The 16,988-nt window shown below is 38.1% G+C and overlaps 1 long non-coding RNA gene across 1 annotated transcript; it reads left to right on the top strand.

Annotated features, from left to right (window-relative positions):
• Positions 1 to 892: 892 nt before the first annotated feature.
• Positions 893 to 15,906, top strand: LOC129636541 (uncharacterized). The gene is made up of 3 exons (XR_008706988.1): positions 893 to 996; positions 14,634 to 14,708; positions 15,739 to 15,906. It is a non-coding gene; the product is annotated as an uncharacterized LOC129636541 (long non-coding RNA).
• Positions 15,907 to 16,988: the final 1,082 nt, after the last annotated feature.

The following is a 16,988-nucleotide window of genomic DNA, read 5'->3' as shown; positions in this document are numbered from 1 at the left end:
TCAGAAAAGAAAAAAAGAAGAGCACTGGAATACAGTGCAGTTCTAATGAAGGCCATGGGGGAGTTCCCAAGCAAAGAAATCCATTAGAGAAGTCCTGCTTGGGGCATAAATGGCCTGGCTCTAGTTCCCCTGCCATGCACAGTCAGTGCCTGGGAGCACCCCAGGGGGAGCATGGTCTCAGTGTGCATGACATGGCTCATCTGATGGTACAAAGAGCCAGAGCCCATCAGCCAATGACACTGCTCACAACTGGTCCTCTTAAAAGGTGACCTGTGTGGTATATCTCCACTGATGCTAACTTCACTTATGTTTTTATATATTTACTTTAGTCATTTTAATGTGATATTTTGGAAAGAGCAGAGGTAAGTCTCTATGTTAAATCGATCATATTTCATTGAAGTTCCAAAAAGCTACTGAAGCTGGCTAAGCACACATACACATCTGAAATCATGATGTTGCTCCAAGAAGAGCATAATTAACAGCTCAGTTAAACTCATACACCCTCCAATCAACTTCCAAAATTACATGCACAAGTCTTAAAAAAAAAAAAAGCTTACCTTTTAAAATGAGAAAATAGTTTTCTTTTGTGAGAAAACCAACCAATATATTATTGGTGATTTTCATTTTCTTCTGTCCATTTCAGTATGAGAAGATTTAAAAAAGGAGGCTGTTTTGGGTCTACAGTGAAGCTCTGTTTTTATGCATATGTGACAGTGCTAAATATTTTAGAATGTAATAGGCTAAATGTTTGGATCCCCTCAAATTTATGTGCAGAAATCCCAATAGGATGGTATTAGAAGGTAGAGCCTTTGGAGGTAAACAAATCGAAAGGATGGAGCCCTCATGAATGTGATTAGTGCCTTGTAAAAGGGGCTCCTCAGAGCTGTCTGGTCCTCTGAGGATGGAACAAGAACTCAGCAGTCTGTAACCCAGAAGAGGGCTCTCAGTAGAACCTGACCATGCTGGCACGTGATCTTGGACTCAGCCTCCAGAACTGTGAGAAATAAATGTCTTCAGTTTATTAATATAAGCCACTAGTTTATGGTACTTTGTTATAGCAGCCCAAACTGAGTAAGACATGGAGCTTATATTTGTCTGTTACCTCTGAGAAATGTATTCTTCTCTTTAACATATGAGATGAAATAGTTTTTGTTTCGGTTTTAGTTCTTTGAGTACAAAATTCAAAAAGTACAGATAAGGCAAAACCTTTATCTATTACTTTTATCTTCACTCTCCAAGCCTTCTCCCTACCAACCATGGGTAACCATTGGTAGGGAATGTAATTTTCCAGACCACATTTGTGTATGTGTGTGTATATGTGTGTTTCTGACTCTCTGCATGTTTATATCTATATCTTGATTGATAGATAAACAGACAGCTAGATATTATTGTTTCCCTGATTTTTAAAAACATCATTTCTATCTACTGTAAGTATTTTTTTCTCTTTTCATACAACAGTAAGCTTTGGAAATCTTGATATATCATTGTATACAGGTTTACTTCAATTTTAAATTTCTTGCATATTATTCTTCCATTTGTATTTATTCTAATAGATTATTTAGCCATACTCCCTATGTTCCCTATGGGAACATTTATGCTGCTTTGCTTTCTGCTGTAATAAATAATGTCACAATGTCTACCCTTATATATGTCTCTTTGCACTCACATATGACTATTTGTGCATACATCTAGTGTTTTTCTATGACAGACAGCAAGAAGTGAAATTCCCTGGTTTAAGAATTTGTGTGTTCAGATTCTAAGATACTTTCAAATTGCCCTCCAAATAAGTACGCACCAGTTTACATTGCATAGTGCTAATATATGTTCATTTTCAAGATTATAAAAGCTTAATAACTATCTTGATTATAATATAGTAACTAATGTTTAACAAGGCATTTATCACATGATAGATTTTAAATACATTTTGGTAGAATGTATGAATGAATGAATACCAAGAATGTTAAATACAGTTCTGGAAAGATAAACCTACATTATTTTTGTCAGCTGATCTGACATTAATATCACTAGCAATATCACTGGATTCAAAGGCCAAATCTTTGGTTTATATTCCCTGTCATGAAATGAGATAAAATAGTAATTACATCAGAAAGAGTTAAATTTAATATGACAAACAAAAATTTTAAAGTCAGAAAACAGACGTTCAAACCCTGGATCTCCCAGGACCTAATGGTATGAACTTAGGAGTGTCATATTTTTTTCCTATGTGTCACCTTATATATTTGTCATGGGGAGAATAAACTCCAAAGTTAAGTGAAAGAAAGTATGCAAAAGGCTAGGCAAATGATAGCACATTATGAAAGTGTTAGTTTTTAGTCCCTGGAGAAGGCAATGGCACCCCACTCCAGTACTCTTGCCTGGAAAATCCCATGGATAGGGGAGCCTGGTAGGCTGCAGTCCATGGGGTCACCGAGAGTTGGACATGACTGAGCGACTTCCCTTTCACTTTTCACTTTCATGCATTGGAGAAGGAAATGGCAACCCACTCCAGTGTTCTTGCCTGGAGAATCCCAGGGACGGGGGAGCCTGGTGGGCTTCCATCTATAGGGTTGCACAGAGTCGTACATGACTGAAGCGACTTAGCAGCAGCAGCAGCAAGGGAGGCCTGGTGTGCTGCAATTCAAGGGGTTGCAAAGAGTCGGACACGACTGAGTGACTGAACTGAACTGAACTGAAGGTTCCATTATTTATAAGTAAAGAGCTGGGTTCTGAACTGTTTGGTTCTGCCTGGCCGTAACTTCCACGCTCCCTAAGCCCATCCTCCCTAGCCGCCCCCTCTTCACCCACCATCTTCACATGCTCTCATTCCTAAGTGGCCTCACTGCCACATGGGGCTGCACATACTTCCAACACGAAATGTCAATGAGTTTTCCAGATTAAAACATTAAAAATGTATGAGGAACCACTGTCATGCAAAGAAGCTAATAATACTCGTGATTTTTTTTTTTTTATGAGTGAGGTTGTTCATTTAAAGAGCAGCAGTTATTACTATAATCAGTAAAAATGACTCTAATACCTCCTGTTGGTACACACAACAGGACACAGGGCGCTTAATATCCATCTCAGTTTTGACGTGCTCAAGTGCAACTGTGTTTATTTTACCAACATATTGCTCTAGTTCTTAAAAAGATATGAAACCTACAGCACCAGCTGTAAGCCAATTTATTATATAGAAATTGCATAGTTAAATATAATTTTCTTTAAATGCCAGCTAATATTCAGCAGGAAAGAGAAGCATTTGTTCTAGGAAATCTTCAGATGGTTTAACCTTCGTTTTTATTTTTGTGGGTTTTTTTTCCCCCCCCCCCCATCTCCTTCTGCCTTGTCTCTGCCCACCTTGCCAGCCTGGGAGCAATGTTCTATCATCTTGTCAGCCCCCTGCCAGGGTGAAGCACATCTGTTACTAGAAGCCTACTGCAACCAGAGAGGGCCAAACGCAGTGCCGCTTTTGGCTATAAGTTTAGGCAAAAGAGGCAACCACCAACTTCACATTGTTCAGCACTTATAACAATGATAATCATGGCATAATTCATAGTATTTTACACATGCATTCATAGTGCTGAAGGGAATGGATTTGGGAATCAGACTGCGTGGGATTTAAATATGATTCATACATGGATTCAAGCCTCTCTGTGCCTCAGTGTCTTCACCTGTAAAATGGGTTTGATCACTATCTACCTCATGGGGCTTGAGAAGTACTAAGTGGGTAATAAAATTAGCATGGCCAGGCACATAGGTGGATCAGTTCACATTTGCTTTGAGTGCTGTGCTCACAGGCCAGTCCAGGTTCAAGTAAAGGGGAAACAGACTATACTTCTCGCTAGCAAAAGAATCTAAGAATTTGTGGTCATCTTTAATCTGTCATAGTAGCTAACTCTAGAAATAATATGAAATATGAAGTATGGGCAACTGGACTGAAAAACTATGAGCTCCATCTAATAGTCATTCTTCAGACTCCTATATCTTCCTCCCTCCACCTACTGCAAGTCCTTGATTAAGACTCTCCCAATATACCGTGGCAGGTGTAAGCCATCTTGCTGACACGCAAAATGATAGTATTTTGCACAGCACCTTGATTGTGCCATTCATCCAAGACTATCCAAGTTCTCTGCAAACAATTAAGCCTCTGAACCCCTGCTATGCTCCATTATCTTCTTTTCATAGATAAGGAAGCACTGAGCCCAAAAAAGGGAATTTGTCAAGGTTACAGGTGCTGAGAAGGGATCCCCAGCATTAGCAGCTCAGTCATCATCTACTTTCCCCATTGCCACTGATGCCAGCCCTCGAAATACAAGGAAAGTCCTCGTTGCTCATTTTCCTGGTGGCTCATTGTCACTTTGCCCCTTAGTATCATTACTACCTTTGCTTACAACAGTCTCTCTGAATTCAAACTTCTCCAAAGTCAGAGGGTGACCATCGAAAGAGCTGGAGACTGCATGCTTCTCACTTAACACCCAAAGTCTTTCCCGCTTCTTAGGAAGTCATGCACAATTCAACCCAGGCAGTGAGCAGAGCAAGGTACAGGAGTTGTGCTTTCTTTCTATACTGGGCATAGCGCGTTTGCTTTGCTGTCAAAAAGCAAGGAATCCCAGAGAAAAGAAACATAAAAAATATGGGTGTGAGGGGAAGGGGAGTGAGAGAGAGAGAGAGAGTGACTATAAATGATATGCCACATTCAGAAGGTATCATTAGCTTTTGGCGAACTATTGACTGCTATCTGATCTTTATCAAATCTTGTAAAGCAAGTGCTATGCCAGCTGCTAAAGCTTTCTGGAGTCATTTAGCTTGTCAGATAAACTGGAACAAGAACAGACATATCACCTTTTATCAGTGAACCTTCTCCTTTCTCTGTCCCCTGGCTCTCATGTACACAGACCTAGATCATTATGATCATTTCTGGGGAAATATTAATTTTTTGAAGTATACCTGATTTATAATGTTGGCTAGTTTCAGCTGTACAAAGTGATTCAGTTATACATGTATGTGTGTATATATATATATATATATATTCTTTTTCATATTCTTTTACCTTAAAGGTTATTACAAAATATTAATTATAGATATCTGTACTATACTGCAGGCCTTTGCTAATCATCTATTTTATATATAGTAATGTATATACACTAATTCCAAACTTCTAATTTATCCTCCTCCGCCTTCCTCTTTGGTCACCATAAGTTTGCTTCCTATGTCTATCGGTCTATTTATGTTTTGTATACAAATTTCTTTAAATCATTTATTAGCTCATCAATGTAACCTTTTTCCCATAAAATATTTTTAAAAAATGCTTCTAGGAAGATCTTTTCTTTTTACTGTTTTACCATGAGGCTCAGAGATTATTTTACAAGATGTAATCCCAGTCATACATATGGTATTACTCATTTAAATGATCAAAAATACACAGACACACACACACAATCTTGAATCCAGCATTTTTTTTTTTTTAGATTCCACATATAATCTTTCTATAGCCATCTGCACCTCAAGTCACTTTATCTTACTAGTGTCAGTTTAAAATTAGAATTGAAAACTTCAAAGAAATAGAATCTAGGAGAGATCTCAGAAGCTCTCTAGCTTCCCACCTTCAGGTTACAGGTAGGTAAACAGAAGTGACACTATGACTTGCTGACTTGAATACTTCGTAAACTTGGACCCAGTATTTAACCTCTTTGAGTCTTAGTTTTCTCATCTATGCAATGTGGATAACAAATAGAACTCATCTCCTCTTGGGCTATAGTGAGAACTAAATAGAATCACGCACATAAAAGATTTGGAGCTGTGAACTATTTTACAGGACAAAACACTTGCTCAAGGTCACACAGCAGGTCAATGACAGAGTTGGGCTTGAACCTGACACTTATAACTTCAACTTCATTGATCCACTCAATAAATTTTTATTGGGAGACTACCCTATTCCAGGCACTGTTTTGAGCACAGAAAATTGACAGATGAACAAGACAGTCTTGGTCGCGGCTCTTATTGGAGTTTACAAGATAGGGAGGGAAACAGGATTTATACTTATTACAACTGTGTAAAACATTAGAGAGGATCAGAGAAGGGGCCTATGGAATTGAATGAGAGAAAAACCACCTGGGCAAGGGCAGTGAGGCAAGATTTCCCTAAGGAAGAGATGTTCAGTTTGTTACTAAAGCTTCAGCAGGATTTGGACAAAAGCAAGTGGACCAGGAAGAAGCTGAAAGATCCTGAAGGAGGAAGAAGAGAAAGATGGTCTCAGAACTGGGGGAAAAAGCCCCAGTTAGAGCATAGGTATTCCACTGACAGAGGCTTTTTCTTGTTTCCATAAGCCCCTCTAGACTCTGTTTCTGCCCATAAAAAAAGTCCAGCCTTTCTTGATGCCTTTTGGAAGCTCTATGTTAGAGAGAGAAAGGGGAAATCCACAGTTTTCTGCTCCTCTCTGGAGCTCTGTAAGCCTCTCTCAGTTTAACAGAGGTCCATGGCTTAAAATCTTGACTTACTTGAAAAATAAATTAGGTGGCAGTGAAGTAATGTGTAAGTGCTTACACAAACACCTTAGCCTCTGCTTGTCTTGTTTTATGCTCTGATCCCCGGATTGCAAATTGGAAAATCAGCAAGTTACTCAGGAGGAGAGCTGGGAAAGAGACACATATTCAACTAAGAGTCCACTGAAATTATTCCAGTGGTTGTTTATTTCAAAAGAGGGGGGCACACAGAGGATTATATCCTCTAAATGAACAGCTTTCATCCTGTCCTCAGACCAGTTATCACTTCTCTTTCCTGCTTCCTCTATCAATGCCCCACACAATCCTGTTTCTTATCGGGTTCAGCCTGTGCTTAACCTCTATTCTGACCAATTCTTTTTCTATCTTTCCTATCTTAACACAGAAAGGAGGAAAGCTATCCCCAGAAACTCAGGTGCAGCCCTAGTGATGGATTTGTCCAGGATCAGGAATCAGTATTTGGTAAGCTGGAAGAGTTGATGCATTGAGCTAAGTGAGCAGTTTATTTTCTCAAAAGGAGATGCGCTTACCCTGTGCTCCCAGCCTTGGAGTCCATTGTTTGAGAAGATATCAAAGGCTTACTCAAAGTTCACAATTACCTAAAAAAAACGCTGGTAACAACTCTAATTCATCTGGCCTTGGAGACACACGAAAGTACAAAGGAAATAAATGTAACACATAATTACTGGTTGCAAGGGCCATGCAACCAGCTAAGGGAATCAATTAATGGTTATCATAGTAACCATTATCATGATAATGGTTTATTAGACCCTGCATCAGGCACTATGGTAAGGGATTTACACTGACTCATTTAGTCCTCCCAACAACGCATTTGTCCTGTTTTACAGATAAGGAAAAGGTGCAACAGAAAAGTTAAATTATGTACCTATGATCACAGATGCAGATAGAACTGAGAATGAAATCCATGCTGTATAATTCCCAACCTTGTGCACATAGTCATGTCAGGGTCATTATGATGAAAGGCAGTATGTAAGATCTGCACAATTCAGAGAGAGAATTCTGTAGGGTTAGTAAGGGGCTTCTGAAACTGCACAAAAGTGGTCCAGAATTTGAAGAATGAGGAGGGCTTAGATCAAGGTGGCTCAGTCTCAGTATTATTGACATGTTGGCCCAAATAATTCTTTGTTGCAGGGGCAGTCTTATGCATTATAGGATATTTAGCATTATCCCAGGTCTCTACCCACTCACTATCTCTCTGGCAATGACAACCAAAAAAGTCTGGAGACATTGCCAAATACACCTTGGAGACAAAACTACCCACAGTTGAGAACCACTGCTTTGGAAGAAGTCAGGGAGCCCCAGCGGCAGGAGAGGCCCAGAGAGATGGAGGCCATACAAAGCAGGGGAGGTCCATTTGACCAGAGAATGTGTGTTAAAGAGAATAGTTGAGAAAAGATTAAAGTGGAGATTGGAGCCAGACTGAAGAGGGCTCTGAATGCCAGGGGAAGAAATTGGGAGCTAGGAGCAGGTGCAAATTTTCATTTCTGAGAATAAGGATGGTGGGTACCCCTTACTTGCTGTGCATTAGCCCGTGTCCTCCATCCTGTTCTCCAAATATGCCAAGCACACCTGGGCCTCAGAACTTTCATATTTAATTCCTCTCCCCAAAGTTATCCTCAGTTACCTGCAGAGCCCCTCTTACTTCCTTTGTGTTTCTATTCAACATCACGTTATGAGGAAGGCTGGCCCCACCTGTAACTCTCTATGCCCTTATCCTGCTTAATTTCCTTTTGTACGTCTGCCTTTCCTGAATGCCAGACCCACTGTGTCATTCATTCATGTGTTTATCACTTTACCATCCATTTCCCCCTATTATTATAGAATGTCAGCTCTACCAGGGCAAGTAGCAGAAATACTTCTTGGCATATGGCACATACTCAATAAATATTTATTGAATTAATTAATTTATTTCCAAGAGAGTGTTTTAGGAAGGGAGATTCCTAGAAGCCCAGGCACTCCCATGTCCAAACTATAAAAACAATGTCTTGAATAAGATGAAAGTGTGGTCTGTGTTCTTCCTGAATCGGAATTAATTAGGGCAGGGCTGTCTGTTAAAGCCTAAATTCCTGTGGCTTGACAGTCTAGAGTCAACAGCCTAGAGTAACTGCATGGAAGGACCTGGAAACTGCCATTGAATGCATCCTACATGGCAACGCTAACATTTTGTGAGACAATGCCATGACTTTTTACGTTTTTGGAAGTCAAGTTTCAGATGCTCAGAACTAATAAATGTAAAGTTATAATGTAGAATATCTTGTGCTATTCTATTCCATACAACTGTCCCTCTTGCCTATTAAAACTTAAGTAATTATACTATGTTGATAAAAAGCTTAAATTCTCACAGCCCTTTATATCAGACACAACTTTTCACATGCTCAACTTCTTCTGACCCTTACAGCTATCTTCAAGAAAGACAGTGGCTATAATTTCCTCCATTTTGCCACCTGATACAATGAAGACTCAAAGAGTTGTGGTGATTTGCCTGTGCTACACAATTTATTAAATGCAGAGCAGGGGACTATCCACTCCTGGGCTATTTCTACTCCAGCGTTCAGTTGACCTGTAATAGGAACTGAATGCATTTAATGGCATATTATAATTTACTAAAAACTTCCACAAAACCTTATGAAATACAGTAAGTTAAGTAGCAGTATCTACATTTTCAGATTAGCAGGTCAATAGGCACATTGGAGTACTGTGGTTAAATTTTAAGGCTCAGGACTGAATTCTTAGCTCTGTTACTTGTTCCATGACCTTTCAAAGTTACCTAAATTATATGAGCCTCAGTTTCCCTATTGGCAATATGGGGATAATAATAACTGTCTCAGGAATATTGTGAGAATTTAGTATCATAATTTACATAGATCAGACTCAACAAATGTCAACTATTAGTGATTAAAGTTCTGAGGCTACTGAAAACAAGAATAATGTCTCATTGTTATCCTGGTGCATAATCCAATGAACAGCATAGCAGGAATTCACTATATATTTTGCCCAACCAGTAATAAAGGAAGGAATGAATGACTTCCTCTGGGTCATGTAACTGGTAAACAACAGAGTCAAGACCCTACCTCTGGTCTCCCAACAACAAATCTCGTGTTCTTTATACTCTACTGGTCCTCCAGCCTTCCCAACTTAGCAATGCAGTGAAGGCAAGGATTTATCTTACTGTTGTACAAGCACTGTCTGAAAAGAATCTACATTCATGAATATGAAATTATAAACTAATGACTCTGCTTCCAAAATGCACTGGGCCCAGACAGCCAATCTAGGCTTTATCCTTATCATCATGTCTCCCTCCTTGATGCTCTGGTACAAGGAGCTGAGCATGTAAATATTTGTGTTTTCCTGAAACAACAAGGCCATTCAGCAGTTCCCTTCTAATTTAAAGATGCTGTCTGTGTCTGCCCATCCTTCTGGTTCAGAAACAGATTTGGAAGATGAGTGGCTAGCATGTTCCAGTGAAGTAAGAAGGACGAAGCGTTATATAATTGAGATTGTGCTCTCACATGAGGTTAGTAAATCCCCATTCTTTTCTTCTAACTCTTCAATCACCAGCTCTACTTCCTCCTCACCTCCTCCTGGCAGAGAACAAATACACTTGAGCTAACCTAATGCCTTTTCAATCACTTCTGATATGAAAATTACAGTGCTCCGAGCTCTTTATTCATGCTTATGCCACATCTGCATTGAACAGTAACTAGTAATTAATGTTAATATATTGATAGCTCAAGATCTAATTTCTTTGTAGCCACACGAATCACATGACAAAGATTATAGTATTCCTAATTCAATTTAAATATGATCATTATTTTGAAGATGAAAGAAACAATGAAGAATGCAGAATCAATGTGTGCTTTAGATTGCAAGGAGTTCTTTTTAAAAATAATAATAATACATTTTTATTATTCAAACTAGAATCCTAAAATGTTACAAGTGATAGAGACCTTAGAAACCATCTGATCCAACCCTCTTTGTTTACAGTTGTGAAAAGTGAAGCCAGAGAGAAATGAGAAACTTGTCCAGAGCTATGCAGTTTATTTATAGCTAGCATTGCATCTTCCCAGCCTATGCATCCCAGGATTTGTTTCTAAACAAATCCTAACATATACACCAGAAAGCTCTATTTAATACAGTTCTCAAGCGGCAAGCATGGAGGGCTATTAGAGGTGATTAGAAGATAACAAGACAGCCCAGGAGTTGACCCTCTGCTGCTTCTCGGAAAGATGCTCCAGCCTAGGAGACTGCAGGTGGAGGGAGGTTGCCAGCTCAGAGAGTGTGGGGAGAACAGGACTGCCAGTCAGATGGCAAAGATTAGAGGCACATGATAAAGCTTCTCTATTAACTTAAGTGATTGGACATGCTCAATCAGGCATCCCAGCTCTATCAGTTATAGATTATCAGTGACATCAGGCACTTACATATGAAGCTGTCCTGGGCCCTCAACACCTTATTGCTGGAAGATAAGAATCATAATTCCAAATGCTTATAACCTAGCCTTCTGTGTCTGTGAGACACTGGCAGAGGAGTTTGGAAAACTGCCATTCACACACACACACACACACACACGGAGGAGTGATGGCAATTCATATTAGCTTTTGGAAACCATCCTCTGAGTAAAGATGCACAGGACTGCTCAAAAGGCTTTCTCTTAATCTGTTTTGTTGAACCTTCTTCCAAGGTTAACCAACAAGGGAACAGTAGGATCAGAGATTCTAGATGGAGCTAAATTGGTTACATTGGGGTATTGTAGAACAGTGGCCTCTAATTGTGGAGGGCACAGAGGAGCAACCAAGCCTGCCTAGCACTGGGATGCAATTTCAGATATAATATCACAGAGCTACCAACCGTGTTGCTACTTCTCCAAATGTCCTGATATTAATATTTTACTGGAAAAAATATAAGACTAATTTCTTTCATTGGTGTTTCTCTCTTCCATAAGACAGATAGAAGTAGAAGGCATAGAAGTGATAGCAGGAACATCAGCTGAATATTACCGAGCTCTTACTATCCAACAAGCACTGTCACTAAGTGTTTTTCAGATTCTATTTTATTTAATTTTCTCTACCATGTGAAAGGTACTGTGAGTTTCCCCACTTTACAGATGAGAAAACTTAGCTGGTTAACCCCAAATTCACTGGGGTGGTAGGTAGCAGAGTGAGATTAAATGCCAAGCGTGTCTCTCTCCTCAGCATCTGAGATTCAAGAAAGCTGTTCTATTTTTGTATTTTTAAAATTAATTTACTGTAAAATTGACTTTTGGGAGTAAAATTTTAGGAATGTTAACACAAATATAAATTCTTGTAATCACAACATTAAAAATATAAAACAGTTTAATCACCTTCGAAACTCCTTTTGTAGTCAAGCTCAGTGTTTTTCATCACTGCTATGGCTACTGCTATGGCTACTGCTAAGTCACTTCAGTTGTGTCTGACTCTGTGCGACCCCATAGACGGCAGCCCACCAGGCTCCCCCGTCCCTGGGATTCTCCAGGCAAGAACACTGGAGTGGGTTGCCATTTCCTTTTCCAACGCATGAAAGTGAAAAGTGAAAGTGAAGTCGCTCAGTCGTGTCCGACCCTCAGGGACCCCAGGACTGCAGCCTTCCAGGCTCCTCCGTCCATGGGATTTTCCAGGCAAGAGTACTGGAGTAGGGTGCCATTGCCTTCTCCGGTTTTTCATCACATCTCAAATCTAATCCTAACCCCTGGCAACTATTACTCTGTTCTCCACTATAGTTTTTTCTTTCAAGACTGTCATGCAAATAAAATCTATGTAACTTTAGGAGGCTGGTTTCTTTCACTTAGTGCAACACAATGCCTTTGAGATTCATCCAAATTGTTGCATTCATCAATACTTTGTTTCTTTTACTGCTGCACTGTATTCCACTGGGTGGATGTACTACAATTTGTTTATGCATTCACTCACTAAATGGCTTGGGACTGTATACAATTTGGAATAATTATGAATAAAGCTGCCATAACCATTCATGGACATGTTTTTGTGTGAATGTAAATTTTTACTTCTCATAAGTAAGTACTAGGAGAGGGACCGATGGGTCATATGATTAATTTTATGAGAAACTGCCAAACTGTTTTCCGAAGTGGCTGATACTTTTTCATTACCACAGCATATAGGAGAGTTCTAGCTGTTCTGCATCCTCAATAGGATTTGATATTTTCAGTATTTTAATTTTAGTTATTCTAATGTTTGTACACTCAGTCATATCCGACTCTCTGGGATGCCATGGACTAGCATGCCAGGCTCCTCTGTCCATGGGATTCTCCAGGCAAGAATATTGGAGCAGGTTGCTATTTCCTTCTCCAAGGAATCTTCCTGAGCCAGGGATCCAACCCTAGTTTCTTGCCTCTCCTGCATTGGCAGGTGGGTTCTTTACCACTAATGCCACCTGGGAAGCCCATTCTAAAGGGCACGTAATTATATATCACACTAGAGTTCTAATTTCTATTTCCTCAATGACAAATACTGTTGAATGTCTTTTTATGTGTTTGTTTACCACCTGCATAACCTCTTTGGTAAAGTTTAAGTGTTTTGCCCATTGTAAGAATGTTGTTTTCTCATTTGTTTGCTTTTGTTTTCCTTGCTGTTGAGTTATGGGAGTGTTTATATAGTCTGAATACAAGTCATTGGTAATACATGTGTTTTGCAAATATGTTCTCCTAGTCTGCTTAACAGTGTCTTTGACAGAGCAAAAGTTTTAAATTTTTGATAAAGTACAACTTATTAATTTTTTTATGTACCATACTTTTGGTGTCAGAGCTAAAATAATCTTTTTGATGGGGATTTCCCTCAACAGTGGCTAAGACTCCATTCTCCCAATGTAGGGGGCCTGGGTTCCATTCCTGGTCAGGGAACTAGATTCTACTTGCTGCAGTGAAGAGCCTGCATGCTGCAACTAAAAATCCCACATGCTGAAACAAAGACTTGACACAGCCAAATAAAAATAATAAATATTTCTAAAAATATAAATACATAAATAAAATTCAATCTCTTTGATAACTCCAGCTCCAAAAGATTTTTTTGTTTTGTTTATATTTTATACATTTCATTGATGGTGCATTTGGACTTAATTATTGTAAGAGGTTGAGGTTCGTTTTTATTACCTTTGAAGGCTCAACTGTTTCAACACCATTTGTTGAAATGGCTAATCATTTCTGCATTAAATTGCTTTTGGAATTTTGTAAAAAACTAATTGACCAGGGCATGGAAGGAGTGGGTATGACTGCTAATAGTTGTGAGGTTTCTTTTTGGTGATGAAACTCTTCAAAAATCAGATTCAGATAATGGTAGCACTTCTCTGTAAACATTCCAAAAACCATTGAGTTAAACACTTTAAATGAATAGGTTTTTATAGTATGTAAACTATATCACAATAAACCTGTTAATTAAATAAAATCAGTTACCCACAGTAGTGCGGGTCTACTTTAGAACGCTAGTCCATCAATCTCTGTGTATCCCTCCCCCAACACCACAGTCTTGATTACTGAAGCTTTATAAGAGGTCTTAAAGTCAGGTCGTATGATACCCTCAACTTTGTCCTTTTCAAAACTGTTTTAGCTTTTCTAGTTCTTGGCCTTTCTATATAAATTTTAGAATCAGCTTATCTATAATTATTTTTTTTAAACTGTTAGGATTTTCATTAGAATATTTTAAACCTATGGATGACTTTGGAGAAAACTGACATCTTTATTATGCTGGATCCTCCAAAACATGAACATGGTATGTCTCCATTTATTAAGATCTTTCATCCACATTTTGGGGATAGTTTTCAGCATAAGGATCCTGCATATGCTTTCTTATGTTTACCCACACGTGTTTCATTTTTGAGTACTATTGTAAATGGTATGACCATAAATTTTTGATTCCCAATTGTGCACGGCTAGTGTACAGAAATATAATTGATTTTGTGCATTTACCTCACATTCTATAATCTCATTAAGTTTACTTGTTAGTTCTAAGAGTTATCTTTATAAATTCCTTGGGATTTTCTATCTAGATAATTATGTTTATGAAAATAAGGACAATTTTATTTCTTTCACTTCCTTCTACTCTAACCCCTAAGACTTTGTTTTTGTGTATTATTTTTCTCTTTCAGGTAAACTCTCTGAACTCAATTCAAGACAAGAATAAGGATGAGAGAAAAATGAGAGTGTTGGATACAGTTTAAATTGTACTAAGTTTTATACCTTCCAGAGATATCTGAGACATCTTTAATGCCATCAATGTCTGGCTCATATCAGTTCACTAAATATTTATCTAGTTCCTACTGTATACAGATATTTGAGGTAGATAGAACTAGAGCATAAGAGCAAAGTCCTTCATTGGAAGTTTACAGTGTAGTATGGGAGACTGATAGCAATACACATCATTTCATTGTGATGTAATAAATATTAATGAAAAGGTAGACACATGAATGAATGAAAAGCATGTTTACATATTTACTGACTTAGTGGTCATGGTTGGGATGACCAGATTACCCTGGTTCAAGCCACTGCCATTTCCCACTTGAACAAAGCAACAGCCTCCTAATTTAGTTACATATCTCTAATCTTGCTTTCCTGACTATTTTTGAAAAAATCAGTTTCATTGACATATAAGCACACATAGTACAATTCATCTATTTAAAGCACACAATTCAATTTATTGTATTCACCCAGTGCTGCTCCATCACCACAGGCAATTTGAGAACATTTTCATTATGCCAAAAAGAAAATGCATTTCCTTTAACCATAATCTCCCAAACTCCTAATCCCTCAGTTGTAGGTGACCACTAATCTCCCCTCTGTCTCTATAGACTGGCCTTTTCTGAGCATTCCATTTGCATATAATCAAATAATACGTGGTCCTTTGTGACTCGTTTCTTTCACAGAATGTTTTCAAAGTTCATACATGTTTTACTATTCACAGGCACTGCATTTATTTTTATTGTCCAATATTTCATTGTATGCATATGTCACATTTTATGTATCCATTCATCAGATGATGGATATTTGGATTGCTTTCACTTTTTGAGTGTTAGGAGAAATACTGTATGTAGGATTTCAATACCTTTAGGCCATGAACTTTTTGTACCTTGTTTTGTGTCCCTGGATATGTTCCAGTGTCTTCTAGTTTACAGTCTATGGGAACTTGAATAACATTTGTATTCTACTATTGTATGAAAATTATATAAATTTTAATTATGTTGAATTGGTTCACAGTGCATTTCAGGTCTTCTATATCCTACTTCCCTGTTTATTCATTCCATCTTTGAGAGTTTGATATTGAAACTCCAATCAAAAATCTTAATTTATTTGCTAAAAAATTATATAGTGGAACTGTATGTAACCTTGTTCTGTATTTTCCAGGTCTTCTGTAAATGTGTTATCATACTTTTATAATTTAACAAAATAAAAATTAAAAAGTATAAACAAGATAAATACTGTATAAACATTTGTATGGACATGTGTTTTAATTTCTCATGGGTACATATTCAGAAGTGGGATTGCTGTAACATATGACAATTCTACATTTAATATTTGAGGAAACACCAGACTGTTCCAAAATGATTAAACCATTTTACATTCTCACAGTAGTATATGAGTTGCAATGTCTCCACATCTTAGCCAACATTTGTTATTACTTATCTTTTTAAAATTATTGATTTGGCCAAAAAGTTCATTCAAAGTTTGTATATGCTCTTAAGAGAAGACTCAAACGAACTTTTTGGCCAACCCCAATATAATCATTCCAATTGTTGTGAATCATTATCTCACTGTGGCTTGTGCTTGCCTTTCCTAGATGGTTAATGATGATAAGCATCTTTTAAAAGTTCTTATTGACCATTTGTACATCTTCTGTGGCAAAATATCTATTCAAGTCTATTGTATATTTTTAAATTAGGTTGTTCATCTTTACATTATAGAGTTGTAAGACTTTTTTAATATATTCTGCATACAAGTCCCTCATTAGATGTATAATATGCAAATGTTTTCTCCCATTCTGTGGTTTGTCCTTTTACTTCTTTGATGACGTCCTTTGATAAACAAAAGGTTTTAATTTTCAAAAAGGCCGATTGATCCAATTTGTCTTTTGTTACACATGTTTTAGCCATTATAAGAAGAAACCATTGCCAAGTCCAAGATCAGAATTTACCTGTATGCTTTCTTCTAAGGTTTTGTTTGTGCGCTCCAAGAGTCTGTTTCCCCAGTCCTGTGCAAGTTCTGTAATCAAATCTCACTGGCCTCCAAAGTCAAATTCCCTGAGGGTTCTCAGTCCCTTTGCCAGATCCTTAGGTTGGGAATCTGTTGTGGGCCCTAGAACTTTCTTAAGAGTGTGAGAATTTCTTTGGTATAACTGTTCTGCAGATTATGGGTTGTCTGCTTGGTGGCTCTATGGTGGGGTTAAAGATGACCTCCTCCAAGAGGGCTTATGTCACATGTCTACTGCACCCAGAGCCCCTGCCCCTGTG

The sequence above is a fragment of the Bubalus kerabau genome, chromosome 1 (genome assembly GCF_029407905.1).
Source record: "Bubalus kerabau isolate K-KA32 ecotype Philippines breed swamp buffalo chromosome 1, PCC_UOA_SB_1v2, whole genome shotgun sequence".
NCBI classification, from domain to species: Eukaryota; Metazoa; Chordata; class Mammalia; order Artiodactyla; family Bovidae; genus Bubalus; species Bubalus kerabau.
The sequence above is the reverse complement of the archived record's forward strand: the minus strand, read 5'-3'. Positions and strand labels throughout refer to the sequence as shown.